We start from the raw sequence: 7143 nt of genomic DNA on the forward strand, positions 1-7143 counted from the left end.
TGAAGATTGCAGGTTGAGTATTGAGTATTGAAAACTGTGAAATCATGATATTCTATTGAGGATTGAGGATGGACCACTGATTCTTGAGGACTGAGGGCTGAAGGTTGAGGATTCAGGATTGAGGATTCAGGATTGAGGTTTGAGGACTGAGGGTTGAGGATTGAGGATTGAGGGTTGAGGATTGAGGATTGAGGATTGAGGATTGAAGACTGAGGATTGGGTATTGGGGATTGAACATTGAGGATTGAGGATTGAGGTTTGAGGAGTGAAGATTGAGGATTGAGGATTGAGGATTGAGGATTGAGGATTGAGGATTGAAGATTGAATATTGATGATTAAAGATTGAGGGTTGAGGATTGAGGGTTGTGGATTGAGGACGAGGACTGAGTGTTGAATATTGATGTCTGAGGTCTGAGGATTGAGGACTGAGAATTGAGAATTGAGGAATGAGGATTGAAGATTGAGGATTGGGTATTGAGGATTGACGAATGAGGATTGAGGATTGCGGATTGAGGATTGAAGATTGAGTATTGAGGGTTGAAGATTGAGGATTGAGGATTGAGGATTGCGGATTGAAGATTCAGTATTGAGGATTGAAGATTCAGAATTGAGGATGAGGATTGAACATTGAGTACTGAGTGTTGAGGGTTGAGTGATGAGAATTGATGTTTGTGGTTTGTGATTTGAAGACTGAAGAATGGGCATTGAGTATTGAGAACTGTGAATTGAGGATATTCTATTGTGGTTTGAGGATTGACAATTGATTGTTGAGGACTGAGGGCTGAAGATTGAGGATTTAGGATTGAGGATTCGGGATTGAGGTTTGAGGCCTGAGGATTGAGGGTTGAGGGTTGAGGATTGAGGATTGACGCTTGAGGATTGAGGGTTGAGGATGGAGGATTGAAGAGAGAGGACTGAGTGTTGAGGACTGAGTGTTGAGGATTGAGTGTTGAGGATTGAGATTTGATTATTGAATATTTTGGATTGAGTATTCAACCATGAGGATTCAGTATATTCTATTGAGTATTGAGAATTGAGGATTGATGGTTGAGTATTGAGGATTGATGGATGAGGGTTGTGTGTTGAATATTGAGGATTGAGGGTTGAGGAATGAGGATTGAGGATTAAGGATTGAAGATTGAGTATTGATGATTGAATATGGAGGACTGAGTATTGAGGTTTGAGGATTGAGGACGAGGACTGACGGTTGAGGATTGAGGTTTGAGGATCGAGTATTGAGGATTGAGAATTGAGGATTGAGGATTGAAGATTGAGAATTGAGGATTGAAGATTGAGGATTGAGGATTGAGGATTGAGGATTGACGCTTGAGGATTGAGGGTTGAGGATGGAGGATTGAGGATTGAGGATTGCAGACTGAGTATTGAGGATTGACGATGGGAGGATTGAGGATTGAGGATAGAAGATTGAGGATTGGGGCTGAGGATTCAAGATTGAGGATCGAAGATTGAGAATTGAGGATTGAAGATTGATAATTGAGGATTGAGGATTGAACATTGAGGACTGAGTATTGACGATTGAAGATTGAGTATTGAGGATTGAAGGTTGAGGATTGAGGATTGTCGATTAAGGATTGAGGATGAGGGCTGAGGGTTGAGGATTGAGGTTTGAGGACTGAGGACTGAGGATTGAGGATTGAGAATTGAGGATTGGGGATTGAGGATTGAAGATTGAGGATTGGGTATTGAGGATTGAAGAATGAGGATTGAGGATTGAGGATTGAGGATTGAGGATTGAAGATTGAGTATTGAGCATTGAAGCCTGACGATTGAGGATTGAGGATTGAGGAATGAGGATTGAGGATGGAGGATTGAAGATGGAGTATTGAGGATTGAAGATTGAGGGTCGAGGATTGAGGATTGAGGATTGAGGATTGAAGATTGAGGATTGGGGACTGAGTGCTGAGGGTTGAATGATGAGAATTGATGTTTGTGGATTCAGATTTGAAGATTGCAGATTGAGTATTGAGTATTGAAAACTGTGAATTGATGATATTCTATTGAGGATTGAGAATTGACAACTGATTGTTGAGGACTGAGGTCTGAAGATTGAGGATTCAGGATTAAGGACTCAGGTTTGAGGTTTGAGGACTGAGGATTGAGGATTGAGAATTGAGGATTGAGGATTGAGGATTGAAGATTGAGGATTTAGGATTGAGGATTGAGGATTGAGGATTGAGGATTAAGGATTGAAGATTGAGGATTGGGGATTGGGGATTGAGGATTGAGGACTGAGGGTTGTGGATTGAAGAAGAGGACTGAGGGTTGAATATTTATGTTTGAGGTCTGAGGATTGAGGATTGAGGATTGAGAATTGAGGATTGAGGATTGAGGATTGAAGATTGAGGATTGGGTATTGCGGATTGAGGATTGAGGAATGAAGATTGAGGATAGGGTATTGAGGATTGAAGGAAGATGATTGAGGATTGAGGATTGCGGATTGAGGATTGAAGATTGAGTATTGAGGGTTGAAGATTGAGGATTGAGGATTGAGGATTGGGGATTCAGGATTGCGGATTGAAGATTCAGTATTGAGGATTGAAGATTCAGAATTGAGGATGAGGATTGAACATTGAGTACTGAGTGTTGAGGGTTGAGTGATGAGAATTTATGTTTCTGGATAGAGATTTGAAGATTGCAGATTGAGTATTGAGTATTGAAAACTGTGAATTGAGGATATTCTATTGAGGATTGAGGATTGACAACTGAATGTTGAGGACTGAGGCCTGAAGATTGAGGATTCAGGATTGAGGATCCAGAGTTGAGGTTTGAGGACTGAGGAGTGAGGATTGAAGATTGAGTATTGAGGATTGAAGATTGTGGATTGAGGATTGAGGATTGAGGATTGAGGATTGAGGATTGAGGATTGAAGATTGAGGATTGGGTATTGAGGATTGAGGATTGAGGATTGAGGATAGAGGATTGAGGGTTGTGGATTGAGGACGAGGACTGAGGGTTGAATATTTATGTTTGAGGTCTGAGGATTGAGGATTGGGGATTGAGAATTGAGGATTGAGGATAGAGGATTGAAGATTGAGGATTGGGTATTGAGGATTGAGGATTGAGGATTGAAGATTGAGGATAGGGGATTGAGGATTGAAGGACGATGATTGAGGATTGAGGATTGAGGATTGAAGATTGAATATTGAGTATTGAGGATTGAAGGTCGACTATTGAGGATTGAGAATTGAGGATTGAGTGTTGAGGATTGAGGATTGAAGATTGAGTATTGAGGATTGAACGTTGAGGATTGTGGATTGAGGATTGAGGATTGAGGCTTGAATATTGAGGATTGGGGACTGAGTTTTGAGGGTTGAGTGATGAGAATTGATGTTTGTGGATAGAGATTTGAAGATTGCAGGTTGAGTATTGAGTATTGAAAACTGTGAAATCATGATATTCTATTGAGGATTGAGGATGGACCACTGATTCTTGAGGACTGAGGGCTGAAGGTTGAGGATTCAGGATTGAGGATTCAGGATTGAGGTTTGAGGACTGAGGGTTGAGGATTGAGGATTGAGGGTTGAGGATTGAGGATTGAGGATTGAGGATTGAAGACTGAGGATTGGGTATTGGGGATTGAACATTGAGGATTGAGGATTGAGGTTTGAGGAGTGAAGATTGAGGATTGAGGATTGAGGATTGAGGATTGAGGATTGAGGATTGAAGATTGAATATTGATGATTAAAGATTGAGGGTTGAGGATTGAGGGTTGTGGATTGAGGACGAGGACTGAGTGTTGAATATTGATGTCTGAGGTCTGAGGATTGAGGACTGAGAATTGAGAATTGAGGAATGAGGATTGAAGATTGAGGATTGGGTATTGAGGATTGACGAATGAGGATTGAGGATTGCGGATTGAGGATTGAAGATTGAGTATTGAGGGTTGAAGATTGAGGATTGAGGATTGAGGATTGCGGATTGAAGATTCAGTATTGAGGATTGAAGATTCAGAATTGAGGATGAGGATTGAACATTGAGTACTGAGTGTTGAGGGTTGAGTGATGAGAATTGATGTTTGTGGTTTGTGATTTGAAGACTGAAGAATGGGCATTGAGTATTGAGAACTGTGAATTGAGGATATTCTATTGTGGTTTGAGGATTGACAATTGATTGTTGAGGACTGAGGGCTGAAGATTGAGGATTTAGGATTGAGGATTCGGGATTGAGGTTTGAGGCCTGAGGATTGAGGGTTGAGGGTTGAGGATTGAGGATTGACGCTTGAGGATTGAGGGTTGAGGATGGAGGATTGAAGAGAGAGGACTGAGTGTTGAGGATTGAGTGTTGAGGATTGATGTTTGAGGATTGAGATTTGATTATTGAATATTTTGGATTGAGTATTCAACCATGAGGATTCACTATATTCTATTGAGTATTGAGAATTGGGGATTGATGGTTGAGTATTGAGGATTGATGGATGAGGGTTGTGTGTTGAATATTGGGGATTGAAGGTTGAGGAATGAGGATTGAGGATTAAGGATTGAAGATTGGGTATTGATGATTGAATATTGAGGATTGAGGATTGAGGTTTGAGGATTGAGGACGAGGACTGACGGTTGAGGATTGAGGTTTGAGGATCGAGTATTGAGGATTGAGAATTGAGGATTGAGGATTGAAGATTGAGAATTGAGGATTGAAGATTGAGGATTGAGGATTGAGGATTGAGGATTGACGCTTGAGGATTGAGGGTTGAGGATGGAGGATTGAGGATTGAGGATTGCAGACTGAGTATTGAGGATTGACGATGGGAGGATTGAGGATTGAGGATAGAAGATTGAGGATTGGGGCTGAGGATTCAAGATTGAGGATCGAAGATTGAGAATTGAGGATTGAAGATTGATAATTGAGGATTGAGGATTGAACCTTGAGGACTGAGTATTGAGGATTGAAGATTGAGTATTGAGGATTGAAGGTTGAGGATTGAGGATTGTCGATTAAGGATTGAGGATGAGGGCTGAGGGTTGAGGATTGAGGTTTGAGGACTGAGGACTGAGGATTGAGGATTGAGAATTGAGGATTGAGGATTGAGGATTGAAGATTGAGGATTGGGTATTGAGGATTGAAGAATGAGGATTGAGGATTGAGGATTGAGGATTGAGGATTGAAGATTGAGTATTGAGCATTGAAGCCTGACGATTGAGGATTGAGGATTGAGGAATGAGGATTGAGGATGGAGGATTGAAGATGGAGTATTGAGGATTGAAGATTGAGGGTCGAGGATTGAGGATTGAGGATTGAGGATTGAAGATTGAGGATTGGGGACTGAGTGCTGAGGGTTGAATGATGAGAATTGATGTTTGTGGATTCAGATTTGAAGATTGCAGATTGAGTATTGAGTATTGAAAACTGTGAATTGATGATATTCTATTGAGGATTGAGAATTGACAACTGATTGTTGAGGACTGAGGTCTGAAGATTGAGGATTCAGGATTAAGGACTCAGGTTTGAGGTTTGAGGACTGAGGATTGAGGATTGAGAATTGAGGATTGAGGATTGAGGATTGAAGATTGAGGATTTAGGATTGAGGATTGAGGATTGAGGATTGAGGATTAAGGATTGAAGATTGAGGATTGGGGATTGGGGATTGAGGATTGAGGACTGAGGGTTGTGGATTGAAGAAGAGGACTGAGGGTTGAATATTTATGTTTGAGGTCTGAGGATTGAGGATTGAGGATTGAGAATTGAGGATTGAGGATTGAGGATTGAAGATTGAGGATTGGGTATTGCGGATTGAGGATTGAGGAATGAAGATTGAGGATAGGGTATTGAGGATTGAAGGAAGATGATTGAGGATTGAGGATTGCGGATTGAGGATTGAAGATTGAGTATTGAGGGTTGAAGATTGAGGATTGAGGATTGAGGATTGGGGATTGAGGATTGCGGATTGAAGATTCAGTATTGAGGATTGAAGATTCAGAATTGAGGATGAGGATTGAACATTGAGTACTGAGTGTTGAGGGTTGAGTGATGAGAATTTATGTTTCTGGATAGAGATTTGAAGATTGCAGATTGAGTATTGAGTATTGAAAACTGTGAATTGAGGATATTCTATTGAGGATTGAGGATTGACAACTGAATGTTGAGGACTGAGGCCTGAAGATTGAGGATTCAGGATTGAGGATCCAGAGTTGAGGTTTGAGGACTGAGGAGTGAGGATTGAAGGTTGAGTATTGAGGATCGAAGATTGAGGATTGAGGATTGAGGATTGAGGATTGAGGATTGAGGATTGAGGATTGAAGATTGAGGATTGGGTATTGAGGTTTGAGGATTGAGGATTGAGGATAGAGGATTGAGGGTTGTGGATTAAGAACGAGGACTGAGGGTTGAATATTTATGTTTGAGGTCTGAGGATTGAGGATTGTGGATTGAGAATTGAGGATTGAGGATCGAGGATTGAAGATTGAGGATTGGGTATTGAGGATTGAGGATTGAGGATTGAAGATTAAGGATAGGGTATTGAGGATTGAAGGATGATGATTCAGGATTGAGGATTGAGGATTGAGGATTGAATATTGAGTATTGAGGATTGAAGATCGACTATTGAGGATTGCGAATTGAGGATTGAGGGTTGAGGATTGAGGATTGAAGATTGAGTATTGAGGATTGAAGGTTGAGGATTGTGGATTGAGGATTGAGGATTGAGGCTTGAATATTGAGGATTGGGGATTGAGTTTTGAGGGTTGAGTGATAAGAATTGATGTCTGTGGATAGAGATTTGAAGATTGCAGGTTGAGTATTGAGTATTGAAACCTGTGAAATCATGATATTCTATTGAGGATTGAGGATGGACCACTGATTCTTGAGGACTGAGGGCTGAAGATTGAGGATTCAGGATTGAGGATGCAGGATTGAGGTTTGAGGACTGAGGATTGAGGATTGAGGATTCAGAATTGAGGTTTGAGGACTGAGGGCTGAAGATTGAGGATTCAGGATTGAGGATTCAGAATTGAGGTTTGAGTACTGAGGAGTGAGGATTGAAGATTGAGTATTGAGGATTGAAGATTGAGGATTGAGGATTGAGGATTGAGGATTGAGGATTGAATATTGAATATTGAGGATTAAAGATTGACTATTGAGGATTGCGAATTGAGGATTGAGTATTGAGGATTGAAGATTGAGGATTGA

The sequence above is a fragment of the Calliopsis andreniformis genome, unplaced genomic scaffold, assembly GCF_051401765.1.
Source record: "Calliopsis andreniformis isolate RMS-2024a unplaced genomic scaffold, iyCalAndr_principal scaffold0106, whole genome shotgun sequence".
Lineage (NCBI taxonomy): Eukaryota > Metazoa > Arthropoda > Insecta > Hymenoptera > Andrenidae > Calliopsis > Calliopsis andreniformis.